The sequence below is a fragment of the Chlorocebus sabaeus genome, chromosome 10 (genome assembly GCF_047675955.1).
Source record: "Chlorocebus sabaeus isolate Y175 chromosome 10, mChlSab1.0.hap1, whole genome shotgun sequence".
NCBI lineage: Eukaryota > Metazoa > Chordata > Mammalia > Primates > Cercopithecidae > Chlorocebus > Chlorocebus sabaeus.
Window position 1 is genome coordinate 55,111,926 of NC_132913.1, and position 16,878 is coordinate 55,128,803.

At 40.8% G+C, this 16,878-nt stretch overlaps 1 protein-coding gene and 1 long non-coding RNA gene across 7 annotated transcripts in view; one reads left to right on the forward strand and one right to left on the reverse strand.

The window, feature by feature from the left end:
• The window catches only part of B3GALT1 (beta-1,3-galactosyltransferase 1), a 554,365-nt gene that overhangs the window by 504,452 nt on the left and 33,035 nt on the right, over positions 1 to 16,878 (forward strand). For 5 of the 6 annotated variants that reach the window (XR_012094209.1, XM_073019780.1, XM_007965251.3 and 2 more), the window contains one exon: positions 5,052 to 5,173. The exons of the other annotated variant lie outside the window; for it this stretch is intronic. The gene's annotated coding sequence lies outside the window, so the exon portion shown is untranslated. The remainder of the gene's footprint in view (positions 1 to 5,051; positions 5,174 to 16,878) is intronic. 6 annotated transcript variants of the gene reach the window in all.
• LOC140712577 (uncharacterized) overlaps positions 1 to 16,878 on the reverse strand; it is a 79,784-nt gene that overhangs the window by 1,164 nt on the left and 61,742 nt on the right. The window lies entirely within an intron of this gene.

A 16,878-nucleotide genomic window follows, 5' to 3' on the forward strand; every position in this document is an offset into this window, starting at 1 on the left:
TACAAAGTCCTTTGTTGCCACAGAGGGCTATAGCAAAACTGGGAAGGCTAAATCTCATGTCCAAATATTATTACTGTCTTGTTTATCCTATTATGTCACTAAATTCTCCCATAGCTAGCACTCATAAGTCGGTACACAGAAAGAATGGATTTCTCAGCCATAAGCAGCACCGACAAAATTCCTTTTTGCCACATGAAGCTAAAAAGAAGGGGTGATATTAATGAAATGTAATGGAATAATGTGCTAGAATAGCTATAATTTTTAGACCTGATAAAATTGTAAACTAGATTAAAATGTGGGTGACAAATTTTGAGTCTAAGCTATTTCCCCAGAAAAACACAACAATTTATATAGTCAATTTTCAATTATCTGCCCAAGGAGAAATAGCAATAATGGCAATTATCCAAAAGAGTAGATAATGAACAAATTCATTTCTACTTGACTTTGAAATATTATTTTGTATTCTAAAACCAACATGTGAATGTAGATGCATTTTATTTTCTGGAAAGTTGCAGTGCCTCTAACTTAAGTACTAAAATTTTACTTTAGAAATCAGACTAAAGAAAGTAGCTTATGTTTTTCATCTTTTCTTGTACAATACATTCCCACTTTCTATATATTGCTTTGAATAGATGTCATTATCTCTTAGGATAATATTCAGTTCATTCTAAAGCAGAGAAAATTTGCATGTATATGTTTTCTAGTTAATATTTTCCTGCATTGATGGCAATTGAGTATTTTGATTAAAAGTACACCCTCCTTTCCTGCCTCTGCTTTGCTAAATTATTTTTTTTAATTTATTTATTATTATTATACTTTAAGTTGTAGGGTACATGTGCATAACATGCAGGTTTGTTACATATGTATACTTGTGCCATGTTGGTGTGCTGCACCCATCAACTCGTCATTTACATCAGGTATAACTCCCAATGCAATCCCTCCCCCCTCCCCCCTCCCCATGACAGGCCCCGGTGTGTGATGTTCCCCTTCCCGAGTCCAAGTGATCTCATTGTTCAGTTCCCACCTACGAGTGAGAACATGCGGTGTTTGGTTTTCTGTTCTTGTGATAGTTTGCTAAGAATGATGGTTTCCAGCTGCATCCATGTCCGTACAAAGGACAAAAACTCATCCTTTTTTATGGCTGCATAGTATTCCATGGTGTATATGTGCCACATTTTCTTAATCCAGTCTGTCACTGATGGACATTTGGGTTGATTCCAAGTCTTTGCTATTGTGAATAGTGCTGCAATAAACATACGTGTGCATGTGTCTTTATAGCAGCATAAGTTATAATCCTTTGGGTATATACCCAGTAATGGGATGGCTGGGTCATATGGTACATCTAGTTCTAGATCCTTGAGGAATCGCCATACTGTTTTCCATAATGGTTGAACTAGTTTACAATCCCACCAACAGTGTAAAAGTGTTCCTATTTCTCCACATCCTCTCCAGCACCTGTTGTTTCCTGACTTTTGAATGATCGCCATTCTAACTGGTGTGAGATGGTATCTCATTGTGGTTTTGATTTGCATTTCTCTGATGGCCAGTGATGAGCATTTTTTCATGTGTCTGTTGGCTGTATGAATGTCTTCTTTTGAGAACTGTCTGTTCATATCCTTTGCCCACTTTTTGATGGAGTTGTTTGTTTTTTTCTTGTAAATTTGTTTGAGTTCTTTGTAGGTTCTGGATATTAGCCCTTTGTCAGATGAGTAGATTGCAAAAATTTTCTCCCATTCTGTAGGTTGCCTGTTCACTCTGATGGTAGTTTCTTTTGCTGTGCAGAAGCTCTTTAGTTTAATGAGATCAATTTTGGCTTTTGCTGCTGTTGCTTTTGGTGTTTTAGACATGAAGTCTTTGCCCATGCCTATGTCCTGAATGGTACTACCTAGGTTTTCCTCTAGGATTTTTATGGTATTAGGTCTAACATTTAAGTCTCTAATCCATCTTGAATTAATTTTCATATAAGGAGTAAGGAAAGGATCCAGTTTCAGCTTTCTACTTATGGCTAGCCAATTTTCCCAGCACCATTTATTAAATAGGGAATCCTTTCCCCATTTCTTGTTTCTCTCAGGTTTGTCAAAGATCAGATGGCTGTAGATGTGTGGTATTATTTCTGAGGACTCTGTTCTGTTCCATTGGTCTATATCTCTGTTTTGGTACCAGTACCATGCTGTTTTGGTTACTGTAGCCTTATATATTTAGAAAACCCCATTGTCTCAGCCCAAAATCTCCTTAAGCTGATAAGCAACTTCAGCAAAGTCTCAGGATACAAAATTAATGTGCAAAAATCACAAGCATTCTTATACACCAGTAACAGACAAACAGAGAGCCAAATCAGGAATGAACTTCCATTCACAATTGCTTCAAAGAGAATAAAATACCTAGGAATCCAACTTACAAGGGATGTTAAGGACCTCTTCAAGGAGAACTACAAACCACTGCTCAGTGAAATAAAAGAGGACACAAACAAATGGAAGAACATACCATGCTCATGGATAGGAAGAATCAATATCGTGAAAATGGCCATACTGCCCAAGGTTATTTATAGTTCAATGCCATCCCCATCAAGCTACCAATGAGTTTCTTCACAGAATTGGAAAAAACTGCTTTAAAGTTCATATGGAACCAAAAAAGAGCCCGCATCTCCAAGACAATCCTAAGTCAAAAGAACAAAGCTGGAGGCATCACGCTACCTGACTTCAAGCTAAATTATTTTTTAATGTGTGAAAAGAAAAAAATCCCAAGACAAAACAGAATGGCTATTCAAGATAAATTTATATCTAAGTAAGATTTAAGTTTTAAACCTACATCTGCCCATGGAAAATTGAGTTCGCTATATACACATTTTCCATACCTTTTTCTGGCCCTAGTTTGGTTATTTTTCACTCAGTGAATGCTATGATGAATATAATAATACTTAGGATAGGGTCTGTCTCATGGTAACATTCAGTAACTTCTCATTTCTTTCATTCTTTGCTTCCCTTTTCTTCGTTCAATAATGTTTTAGAAAAGACGCTTCATATTAATGCTTCATACAATAATGTTTATTTTTATTCAACTTTTTGCATAGTAAATTCTACAAAAGCAAGGAAATTTTTTTTAAATATCCTAGAGTAAAATCTTCCAGGTGCTATTTTTCCAATGTCAATATTCAGTACATGTTTAAATTCTTAAAAGCTACCTCCATTATTTTATCAATATTAAGCAAATAATCTAGTAAGAGATACAGCACTTTAAAGGGAAGAGTGAGGGTTCATGCAGACTAAAAACTGACTACATGCTCTCCCGTCTTATGCTTAGTTACATGGTACACTCCCATTATTCGAATAAGACATTTTTTACATAAGGCAAAAGATTCCCAAGTGTTGCAATACTTTTGATTGTTTGCTTTGGGCCTCTTTTGCTTTGGTATTTGACTTGATAAGCAATTGGTGTTTGACCAAATAGACTTGCTCTCCTTTAAAGTTCTGAAATTTGTCTTCAGTTGAACAAATGACAAGGCACTGGAGAGGTAGGTTAAGCAACTGTCTAGGCTGAGTAGATCTAAGTTCAAACACTAGCTCTACTAATCCCAGGATGACATTGAACAATAGACTTGCTCTCCCTCGGTCATGTTTTCTCATTATTAAAATGAAGTTAATAATACAAAACTAAGAGGATTGTGGAGATGATGACAGATAATACATGTAAGTAACTTGGTGTAGGCATTCAGTAAATGTTGGTAGTTGTTACAAATACCAGCTAACATTGATGTCTACCTATGCAAGCACCATCCTAAGCACTTTCTATGTATTCATTTATTTGAACCTCATGACAACTCTAGGACTCAGGTACTATTATCATGATTTTGCACATGGGACCTAGAGAGGTTAAGTATCGTCAGTGGCTGGGTCAGTCTCTAAACCCAACCCATACACTGACCCATCACGCAACACTGATCATCATGAAACAGACAGTGTTTTAACAGAAACTGGAATCAGCAAGTGGATCCACGGGAACCCACTTGTGCCTCTGTCCATATTCTTCATGGGGGGGCCACCTTGCTTAAACACCATCTCAAACAAATGCCTTTAATAACAGTTTTATTTCATATGAGGACCCATCACATTTCAGTCACTCAGCATTACCCAGAACTTACTCTATGATATACATGAACAGTTAGAATAGAACATTCCACCTTTTATTATGAAGCTTTCTATACATACAGTTTGAGAACCAAGAATCTGATCAATAGAAGGCAGGTCTAGTTGGCTTCCATCCTGTTATTTAAACAGGTCTGGATCAGATTCAGCCAGTGGCAGAGTGGTCATAAGTGACACTAAAAGGTCCTAAGTGAAAGGGAAGGTGCGCATGCCTAAACTCCCAGCTGTGCCATGAATGAACCATATGTCTTTGCCCCAAGGCAGCTTCAGCCCTCTGGACCTTTTTTATCACTTGGAAAGTTAAGATGTTGCAGCAGACCTTAGGTAAAAGCTGGCCATCCATGTGCCCATCCCGACCCCTCACATGGGCTTTGGTTTTAGCCTTGTCTGACCTGTGCAAAGTTTTGTTTTATTTTTAAAATTAGATCCTAAAATACAAAACTCAAGATATTTCACATTTAAAAATCTGTATTTCTGTTTTTCCCTACAAATTGGGCGTTGTGACCTCACTGGGCCTGTTCATCTTTGTGGCATCAGTCAAAATCGTCAAGTAGACCTGAGCAGTAGTAGCCCCTTCAGATGGAGCATGGGCTTACTAGCTCATCACAGTGTCCACCATTCCTTAGTATCTCACACCCAGTCCGCTGGCTCATTGGTACCACCTGCATGGCTTGAAGGCATCTGAGTTTGTAATCCTAGTACCAGTTGAAACCCTAAATGAGGTTAATTTCTTCCTTCCTTTTTCATTCAATCCACCTCTATTCAATGCCTACCCACATTGCCATTCTTTGTATTGTAATGTACTTAAATAGAAACATTTTTTTAAAGTGGCAGTTCTGTTTTCATTTCTCTGAACCCAGTTCATTTCCATTATTTCTAAATTTTTCTCTTTTCTTGGTGTCCACTTAGGGCTATGCAGCTTGCTCCTGGCATGGGCACCTTGAATCTCCTCCTCAGGCAGATTGAGACCATGCTTGATTTCCCGAACTTGTAGTAAGAGGAAGGAAAACACAGCACGCTGGAGCCAACAGGTAGGAGAGAAACACATTTCTCAGTTATGCAGCCCAGCATCAAGGAAAAATAACAGCACCTCTACAAAATCAGAAATCAGCGTCTAAGGACTAATGAGCAGAGAGAAAATTCTAGGTTTTTTTCTTTATTAATGTTTACCTGCTATAGTATGCAAAATATCCTTGCCATAAAAGTCTTATTTCTCTTTTAAATTTTTTATTTAATTGTATTTTAAGTTCTGGAATACATGTGTAGGACATGCAGGAAAATGCCTTTATTCTGAAAGATACAGGAGAAAAAAACTCATAGCTTTAAAAAAAAGTGTCTTTTTTAAAAATCCATATTAAAAGTGTCTATGAAACCTTTGACTGATTTTAGTGGCGGCCTCTTTTAAGATGAACTATTAGGAAACTAAAGATATGCTTTAGGTGACCTAAGACAATTCCTATTTAAAACCCATTTCTCCAAGGCCATCACTAATTGATTCTTGAATCTTCTTTGCTGAAATAAACTCATCCCACAGGCAATTGTGCTTTCAGTTGAAAATAATAGGATTTTACATAGAAAATGATGGTACAGTTATTAAAAGTCTCTAAAATAGTGAATAATTGTTAAAATGTTTTTATTTAAAGTGATAAAAAGCAAGAGAAATACTCAGAATATTCCTTTATACACTAAATGGCACATTAAATAAATAAAAATGATTGCAACCTATAGGGACTGTGATTCAGGGAAAGAAGCACCACAGTGGCAAGAGGTCACCTGGATGACACTCCTATCTTTCCCATCATAGCCTCTGTGACTTTGGGCCACTTACTTAACCTTTCTAAACTACAGTTTCCTTTTCCATGAAATTGACAGTTATTTCAGTGTGCCTTCAAAATGCCAAGCAGAATTGGACCCTGAAATACAATTGTTAGTGGAAGGTGGTGGGTAGCTCTGAGCCAATTCCCTGTGAGCTAATTTCCCAAAAGCAAGTTCAACAAAACTCCAATTCACCAAATTCCTCTCTCTGGGTCCTTATTTACAAAATTTCTAGTAATGTGCACTGGATATGTTGGTTTTCACCATCTTTGGAGATTTCTGTAAGGTTTCAGTTGATAGTTTTTTTCCCACCACTTACTGACAGCATTGGAAGGAACACGCAGTTTGTTTCAGCCCCTGACAGTGAGTAGCAAGAGGACCCTCTGATGAGGGGCAGTGAAGCAGGGTCAGCACAGAGCCTAAACAGGTGGACATGGACTAAGAGACATGAGATTATAGTCATAAGGATTCTCCAAGTTCAAGACAAATATACTGAGTATTTTAAATACCTGAAGCCAATTGGGTACTTTTGAGAACAGCTTTATGGAATCAGGCTGCTGGTATAAATAATACTTCCTCTTACGGATCTTAGCGTCCAACGGAGGAAACAGACTAAAAACAAAACAGAAAGTAAATAAATAATACAATTACAAACTGTGATAAGCACTATGAAGAAAACAAACAGGGTGCCCAGGTAGTGAAGAGGCGGAACCTGCTTTAGAAAGGGTGGTTAGGGGAGGTGTGAGAGTCCAGAGAGCTTTCCCCATGGCCCTTCTCTTCCGGGCAAAGGAGAGGACCAGATAGACTGGGGCTGGGGATGTGAGATGACCAGTGAGTTGTGAGTAGTAAAGGATCTATGGTACTTCCATGCTGGAGCATTTCATTGCTGTTGCAAGACTCCCTAGCTCCCTTTCCCTGTGGCATTCTGCTGGTGATGTGGTTCAAGATGTGGTTTCTCCTTCAGCCTGGAACCTGTGTGACTGCAAAGAACAGAGCCCCTCCCCCCAACCCCCAACAGCGGACCTGTAGCCTGAGCAAACAACAAGCTTTAATTGTCTTAAGCCACTAAGAAACTATCCTGACTATTATTATTAGGGGTTTTAAGACAAAAAGTGTTAAGCTTCGCTGGTTTGTAAAATTGAAAGATAGCCAATATGGCTGGATTATAGCAAAGCAAGAAAAAGTAGCAAATTAGAGTTCTCCGTCTACTACCGGCTGCCTGCCTCAGGCTGTTCTGATGTTTATATTCCTGGCAATGCTTTAAGACAGATTAAGGAGCTTGACTGTAAATGCTTTTGATTTGTTTACACAAATCAAACTCTCATATTTTATCTCTGCCTCTGGATTATGATAGTTTTTATCAAGAACTTTGCATGTGGGCTATTGATATGATAATGCAATCCTAATGCCTTCCCAAGAGCTAAGAGCCTCTATCCTTTCAGTCAATACTGAGATGCACTTTGGTGTATAGGCCATTCATAGCTGAGGCTTGGGATGGGCAGTTCACAGCACTTTGCAATTGAATCATATGTAATACTGTGCAATTTTTAAGCTCTCAGTTTTTCATATCAATTTCTAATATTCTGGCAACAGAAGCTAGTGAAAAGCCCAACTTTTATGGGACTTATCATAGGCCCTTGAATGTTTAAGTCTTTTGCACTTAAGATCTTGTTTGTAAACAAAACAAAACCCCCTAGCAGAAAGCAAATTGCATGATACGCTATTTATCTTCTTTGGAAGAAAAGAAGAGCTGAGTCAGCCCTCGTGAGATTTGACAAGGAAGGTACTTTTTGTTTTTTGTTTTTTGTTTTTTTTTAAGACGGAGTTTCACTTGAGTCCCAGGCTAGAGTGCAGTGGCGTGATCTCTGCTCACTGCAACCTCCGCCTCCCGGGTTCAAGTGATTTTCCTGCCTCAGCCTCCCAAGTAGCTGGACTTACAGACATGTGCCACTACGCCTGGTTAATTTTTGTGTTTTTAGTAAAGACAGGGTTTCACCATGTTGGCCAGGCTGCTCTCGAACTCTTGACTTCAGGTGATCCACCTGCCTCATCCTCCCAAAGTGCTGAGATTACAGGCGTGAGCCACTGCACCCAGCCTAGGAAGGTATTTTTTTTATCGTTGACACTGCCCAGATAGAGCCACTGATATTGTAACTGCCTTTATTGAAGTTTGGTAGCTTTAAAGGAAGTACATCTGTCGGTTATTACAGTCATTCTTGTACAGTTCTTAAAGTCTTAAGGATTTTTATTTGAGATGAATGAAATCTCACTAAAGAAAAGGAAAGTTGGGAAGGGGAAAGGAAATGGATCTAAAATTAAAATTGTGTCCTTAATATAGTCTAGGCTTAGCGCTAGGTGCTTTCATCTGCATTACTACCCCCTATACCTACACAGTGGAGGAAGCAGCTCAGAGAAGTTATGATCACCCAGCCAGTGAGTGGCAGACCAAGGAAGAGGTCTTCTCCCTCTAAAGACCCTGCTTTTTCCTCTTTATTATGTAGACTAGAATGTAAAAGTCTCCTGTACCATCCCCACAGTCAAATCCAAAATGGCCAAATCTTGCATTCCAAAAATCCCGCATTTCCAAAATTTAAGAGTTCTCTGAAAAATAAATGCCAGGTCACTACTGCATATTGATTTATTACATATCTAGCTTCAGAAGAGGCTCTAAACAGAGCTGGTTATAATAAGCTGTGCTCTGCTAATTGTGCATCTTCCCTTTGTTCCGCCTCATCCTGTGTAATTAGCACAGTGTTGAAAATAGAAGTTTCCATGACATTACAATTCTTACACAGCACACCCTCTAATTATTTCATATCTTCACATTAGGGACCAAGATACTTATGGTGGAGGGTGGAATTCTGTTTGTTGTTTAATTACTTGAAGAAGGAGCACAGGAAAACCAAGACAAAGAGATTATTAAAATAATGTTTACACTTGACTCTGAGTTGCCTACACACAGACCAAGGCACAGGCATACATTTCTTCTCGCCTTCTCACTTCCACCTGGCTTTAGACCTCATCTCTCTTGGCACTGGTTTCATCTCAGTTATGCCTGTTACCATCTCTTCCTATCAAGGACTTGCTTATTCTTCAAGCCCCACTCAAAATACCCTCCTCCACATGTCTTTTCAGATGTCCACAGTGAAAATTAAGCTCCTTCTTCCCATACCCGAGGGTACTTTGTACTAATCTTACAGCATCTCTCTGCACTGTACTATGAGGACAAGGGTGGGACAGAGAATGCTGATGATTCAATCAAATGTGTTTTCCCTTTTTTCTTCCTGGGCATATAGATAGACAGCATTTCCTAGCCTTTCTTAGAGTTGGGCACGACCACATAATAAATTTCTAGCAATGAGAAGTGAGTAGAAGTGACGTGCTTCATTTGGAAGCCAGGGTTTTGAGGAAGGAGTTATGCCTCCTCTATGCTTTTTGCCTTGCTGCCATCAGTAAAGGAACTCTGAAACCCCTAGGCAGGGGCCCCATGGGGTGAAGAAAGTCTGGGTTCCCAAATCACCAGGTGAAAAGCTTTCTGGGCAAGCACCAGGTGAAAAGCTTTCTGGGCAAGGTTGTTACACAAATAAGAAATAACCACCTATTGTGTTAAGGCTTAGAAATTTAGGGCTTATTTGTTACAGTTGCTGGTATGCACCTAACAGAGAGTATGCATCTTTCTAAGTGTGCGCTTGAGTGTGTGTGATTTTAGAAGCCCCAAAAGGACTGGGACTAAAAAAAATCATTCTTAACTGTGTGTAAAATTAAACTGAATTGGTGCCTCATTTGGAAATGGAGCAGATGGTCATTAAAATGAAGAGTGGAGGATACTCTAAAGCATCTCCAATATTGGGAATGCCATTTTCTCATTTGCAAGCAGCTGTCTAGAATTTTGTAAACAATCTCATAGGTGACTAATTTGGTATAGAGAACAAAAGGAATACCCAGTTAGTTTTCATGTTAAAATGTGCCATGGTTCATTTCTCATTGAAATATTCATTATTTCAATCAACAAGTACATATGGAACACATTCTACATGCCAGGCAGCTCTCTGACAGTGCTGATCCATTAAGAGTGGCCCCAGCTCATTCCAAGTAGACAGGCCAGTGGGGGAACCAAATATGCACTAAACTCATCACACTGCTGAATATGCTGTCAGCATGTCACCCAGGTTCTCTGGTTCCTCTCTTGGAAAATAAGAATGATAATACTGACTATTTCTCTAATTTTTAATTAGATAATATTTAGATACAACAATTATAAAATATTTAGCAGTGTGCTTGACACTTGAACTTGGCAAGCATGTGATACTTCTTAGCTATTATTATTTGCTTTGATTTAGAGAAATACTATGAGATTGTATAATACAGGAATCTGACTAGGCTGAGGAAGTGGTGCGTGGAACACAACAGTTTCCTCTGTAAATGACTCCTGATATGATAGTTGAGAAGTTGGGAAGAATATTCCAAATTTTTAAAACTAGAGTAAAAACAGTATATTCAAAGAACCCATGATGGAGACTTTACTTTCAGGAGTTAAAAGAAAAAGCTAGTTTAGCTGGAGTCTAGAAAGCAAGGGGAAAACTGCGGCAGGATAACACCATGCAGAGCCACGGGAACCACCACATAGCCTTGCTGAGAATTTCTTAGCTTTCTTGCTAAGCACAACAGAAAATCATGGTATGATTTCCAACAGGTAATGGCACAGAATGATATGATCAGATTTAGTTTTTAGAAAGATCACTGTAGCTGGAGGGTAAAGAAAGAGAATTAGAGGACAGACTGAGAATAGGCAGCTACTTGCAACTTGCAACTTGCAACTTAAAAAGTTAATATAGGAGTCAAGATAAGATACCCATAGCTTGAGTGGTGGTAGTGGACCTTGAGAGAAGTAGAGATATAAAGAAATTTCTGAAGTGACATTGGCAGGATATGGTGATGGATTAGGTATAGAGTTAAGAGGGAAAGAGCTGTTAGGAATGGCTCCAGGTCTTTCCGATACAGAGAGGTATGTTTCACAGAGGTGGGGAACCCTGAAAGAAGATCAGGGTTGCAGGATCATGGATTTACCTTTGCATATGTTGCATTCAGATGCCCTTCAGATATCCAAGTACACAATTAGATGCATGGGTCTGGAGATCCATAGAGAGAGATCTCTGAGCTAGAATACAAACTTAAGAGTTATTCACATGCAGAAGGCAACAGAGGCCACGGGCAGGGGAAAAAAAAAATGACATTGAAAACAAACAAAACTGTCTGTAATCCCAGCACTTTGGGAGGCCAAGGCGGGCGGATACGAGGTCAGGAGATCGAGACCATCCTGGCTAACACGGTGAAACCCCATCTCTACTAAAAATACAAAAAATTAGCCAGACGTGGTGGCAGGCGCCTGTAGTCCCAGCTACTCGGGAGGCTGAGGTAGGAGAATGGCATGAACCCGGGAGGCGGAGCTTGCAGTGAGCAGAGATTGTGCCACTGCACTCCAGCCTGGACGACAAGCAAGACCCCATCTCAAAAAAAAAGAAAAGAAGCAAAACTTAGAGTGAGAAGAAAAGAAGGTCTAGGACCTTGCCTTGAGGAACTTCCTCCAAAGGAGACAATATTAGGGCTCTCCAGAGAAAAAGAACCAATAAGATATTTGTAGGGGGGGGTATGTGTGTGTGTGTGTGTGTGTGTAAGATATATATATATATATATATAAATTATATACACATATATAAAGATGCTACCAATAGAAGACAGTTCTCTTACTAATTCCACATTGTCAGGCTGAGAGTACACCATAAATAATTTTTCCTCTTAGAGCACATTTATCATTTTTACTTCTGAGACAGGGATCGATCCCTTTTCTCTGACCCACCCAGGGCAGTTGTTCAGAAAGCACATCACTCTTGACTCCAGCTCCTGTAGAAATTAGAGACACTGTGATTGTGCATCTGCCCCCTCTGACTTTGTCTCGGGCTTAGGCAAGGAGTCTGTGCCACAGCCCTTGGCTCCACTCTCCTGTCTCTGTAGCCATTGCATAGGTGTTTAACAGCTTATCCAGCTTGTTATTCAGTATCCACTGTGAGGTTGCCAGGTGGTTTTATTTTTCCTTTTAAATTAAATACTGATAAAGATCTTGGACCATGACACATTCAGAGCAAATGTTACCAATGTTTTCCCTCTGATTCCTTTTCTTTCAGTCCGGTAAGCTAAGGCCTTAATTTCAGCATCATTTCTTTTTATTCAGAGTAGAGATTGGTGCCACACAATTTGACACCACAAGATGGGCTTTTCTTGACATTCTTCAGCTGAGCAGAGTAGCAGACCCCACCTCTGCATTTGGTTTCTACATCTTGCCTGCATTTCCTGAAGTGATGTGGGGTGAGCCTAGGTCACACAGCGGGGAACGGGTCAGGTCACTTGACTCCCGGTCTTGGGCTCGGTCCTCTCTAACACTCCACCCTCCAGGGCTCATGGCTTGATCCTCTCCAGCCTCAACCTGGCCAGGTTTCCCCTCAAGCCACCAGAGCCTAAGGAAGAGGAGTTGACAGGAAGGACAAGGACCAGTGGCATTTGGTCCCGATCTCTCTTGGGACAGCTCCTCAAGCAGCTGAGCCAGAGCTGAGGAAAAGGAGGCAACAGGAGATGCTGGGCTAGACTCAATTCCCCACACACCAGCATAGCAGTCTAGTGCTCCCTATGCCCCTGAGGAGGTCTCTGAGGCCTAAACCCTTGAAGAAACTCAAGAACTGATTAGAAGACACCCTGTCAGGAATGGGGTGAGCGTAAGGGATCAGGTGGTGGCCAGTATTGAATAAGGCTCAAAGAAGGAATGAAAGTCAAGGATGGGGTGAGAGTCAGGGATGTCTGTGGCACATATGAATCAGTCCACTATATCCACAGGTTCCACTTCTGAGGCCTCAACCAACTGTGGATTGAAAATGTTTGCAAAAGAGAAACAATAAAACATAACAATACAACAATAAAAGATAATATAAATTTAAAAATGCAGCATAACAATTATTTACATAACATTTACATTGTATTAGGTATTATAAGTAATCTAGAGATGGTTTAAAGCACACAGGAGAATGCATGTAGGTTATATGCAAATCCTGCACCGTGTTATATAAGGAACTTAAGCATCTGCTGATTTTGTACGGTGGAGTCTTGGAATCAATCCCCATCAGATACCAAGGATGACAGTATTGGTAAATAAATCACATATTTTTCCACTGTACTCTACCAAATGTCCTCGACACCAAAACAATCATGCTTCCTGTTCAGAGGCAGAACTCCAGGCTCCAAGAACACCAGGGGGACAGAATGTACAAAGGTCAAGACTCAGACACCAGCACAAATGGCACATATTCTGTGTGCCAGATGCCTCACAAGCTATTTCATTTACTGCTCAGAACTGCTCTTCAAGTCAGTGCTTAAAGATTCACCTGCCTGTTAAAGAAACAAGGCTCCAAAGGGTGGGGTACAAAGAACAAGACAGGTGCCAGTCACGGTAAGCAGGGTACAAGGTGGCCTATTTAGTCACAAAGAACAAAACAAAATGTAGTTGGCTCAGCTCCTGAAGGCTGAGCACACGCTCAGTTGGAAATATGATGAGATCCTTGCCACTGTGTTACTGCCCTTGGGCCCCCTAAATTCTCCCTAACTAGGCAACTGCATTGGTCTAGACTGGCACCTAGGTGAGACTGAACGTGCAAGATGAAGCCAGGCAGCTCTCGCTACGGGCAGTAGTGAGCTAAGGAGCAGGGAGTCAGGCCTGTTTTCTGCAGATAGCGCCCACCCCACCCTTTCCCTCTCCGGCAGTCCCCGCTCAGTGCGTGGCTGCTGCTCAGAGTGCACTTTCTGACAGCGTGTTTGCTTATGGCCTTGGATGCTCTATATCCACAGTCCTTCGCAAACTGTGCTTCAGCCGCTGAACAAACTGGAATGGAAACCAGAGCATGACACAATTCCTGGGTTTACAAACTTAAAAAGGCACCAAGAGTGGTTTGTTGGGTTTGGGATTGGCCACATCCCAGTGTGCTTTTCTGGGACTTTGTAACAGTTATTTCTGAGAGGGCTTCACTGAGCCCTAGAGAGATTGCTAGAAGGTCAGCACAGAGAGCTCTGAAGCACAGCAGAGACAGGCAACAAACCTGTCACAACCATCGCATCCCACCCCCTCCTCTGCCCGCTTAGGGTAGGTTGCTCTAAGCTCTCTAAGAACACACAGAATTAAGTAAGGGTTTATTTCCCAGTTGCCTCAACAAATATTTATTCAGCTGTGTGTAAGGCCTCACGTTTCTTACCAGACTGTGATGCTGTGTAATGTACCTTTGATTCCCTGGCACCTATTCCTGGGCCTAAAAGAAGTGGATGCTCTGCAGTTGTTAGTCAAATGAATTAGCATACACCATCTAGTCCCAGAATTTGGAAAACGCCCTATAAAGTGAAACGGTCAACAAATCCCTTGTCACCAATGGAGTCTACCTACCATCCCATAAATGACTTCTCACATCTTTCCTAATAGCACAAAATTGCTCTCAAGCTCAAGTGAAAGAAGTCTAACCTGTGATGAACTGCCGAATGAATTAATAAACACCACTTCATGGAAACTGTTCTGTGGGAATGTGACATAGTCAGAAATATGATTGGCAGAGGTGATAGGGTGGATGGGAAACCTACCAGTGTGTGGTTTCTGACATTTTTCCTGCGTAAGAGATGAATTTCTCATGGCTCCTACATTCCCAACAGGCACGCTTAAACCATGTCCCTTTCTTTGTCTCTCAGGAAAGTAAATCAGAAGGCAAATGCGTAAAACTGATATCTTCACAAAGACAAACCTGAATGTGCTCTCTTTTTAAAAAATCCCAATCCTAATAATGGACAGCCTTTACTGAGTACTTACTCTATGCTAAGCACTGTGCCATGAGCTTTGCATATATGATCCCATTTAAGCCAGGAACAACCAACCCTGTGTGCTTTGTTCTGTAGGATCTTCATTTTGCAGATTGGGAAACAGGACCCTATAGAGGTTACAGAAAATTTCCAGGAGTAATATGTGTATGGGACTGAAATGTGTCTTGACATTAACACTGTCCTGTCTCTAAAATTATCAAACTCAAATTTCAGTACTTGGTGACTATCATCATAAGTTGTCTTGCCATCCCTCACAACTGACTGCCACAATCTGTGTACTATAACAGAGAGAAACTTTTACCAAAAGTACAGTCTTGCTTTTATCAAAACTAACTTTTTGCTTCATGGTTTGAACCGAACTGTCCTATACTGATTTGAGTTACTTGGGTCTTACAAAGCAATACATTAATAACTATCTCTTACTGATTGTCTATATTGTCCTACTCACTATATCAGACATTTTTCAAAAATTATTTCTAATAAAAATAGATATCTAGGCCAGGTGCAGTGGCTCACACCTGTAATCCCAGCACTTTGGGAGGCCGAGGTAGGTGGATCATGAGGTCAGGAGTTCGAGACCAGCCTGGCCAACATAGTGAAACCTCATCTCTACTAAAAATACAACAAATTAGCTGGGCCTGGTGGCAGGCGCCTGTAATCCCAGCTACTCAGGAGGCTGAGGCAGGAGAATTGCTTGAATCTGGGAGGCGGAGGTTACAGGGAGCCAAGATCATGCCATTACACTCCAGCCCAGGTGACAATGCGAGATTCCGTCTCAAGGGGAAAAAAAAAAGAAGAAAGAAAAAATAATAGATATCTAAAGTATGATAAATAAAGCTGGCGCAGGACAGAAAGGGGACCAAGTCTTGCCCCACTTCTGAGTTTCATTTTTCAGGCTCCAGAGGCCTCTCATGTCTCTTCCCCACTCTTGAAAAGTCTCAGTTGATGCCTTTCCTTCTCTCCTCCTTTGTTGATATCCTTCTCCACTGGCGTCATATCCACCCCTCCCCTTGGCTGAGATGTGAGCTATGGCTTCCTGCTGGGCAGGGTGAGATGATCTGGGAGAACAGTCCTCTGAGATGCACGGGAGAATGGGGGGAAGTTTGAGAGAAAGAGAAGCCATAGGAGGGCGAGTGCTCCAAGGAGGGGTGCAAAGCCCACATAGGTAAATGAAATGGAGTGGTGGTCCTTCTGAGGAGAAAATGGAAAGGCCAGGACAAGGGGCTGACTGCAAGTAACCACAAAGTCTTTTGGGAGGAGAGGAAAAGGCAAAAGAAATGTCGAAAAGGCACGGATGTTCTTTATGAAGAAGAACCACTCAGGAATATTAAAAGCAGTTTTTTCCTCACCAAGCATTGACATTCGTGTGAAAGTCCTGTTGACCACTGCATCATTTCTCTCTGTCTGATCACCAATCCCTACCAGAGTCTGGAAGTCATGCCCCAGAGAAATGTCTTCAAGGACTGAGCAGAAGTGAGTTCACTGCAGTCCTCAACACTTGAGCAGCTTCCTAATGACAAACCTCACTAAGACCAGGTCTTTTCACAGACCTGGGAACAGGGGTCAGTAGTGGGCAGGCTGTGCGGCAAACATACCATTGTCATTTAGATGAGGAAAGATACTAAGCGGGAACGGGGGCAGGGTAGGCATTCATTCATACTTTTAAAAAAAAAAAATTTGGTTAGAAAATCAAGGAGACGTGCAAATGTTTCCCAGCCTTCATTGCAATGCTTTCAGGCTTTCACCTGAAAAGTTTGTACATTAATTTACTTCAGACTTGTCCACAATTTTGAACTGTCAATATCAATACGGGCCCATGTGCTGCCTATTTGAAGATGATGCTACCAGTGTTGATTATCCTGGATGTATATGAATTTAGTTGAAAAGACTGCTGCATGTTCAGCTGTTTCCTCTGTTGCCAAAGAATTGATTTCAAACTGTAGCCGTTTGAAAATATATACTACCAAAAAGTTTGATGTAAAAATAAGCAAGCGCTTCCTTAACCTGCGTTTTCACAAAC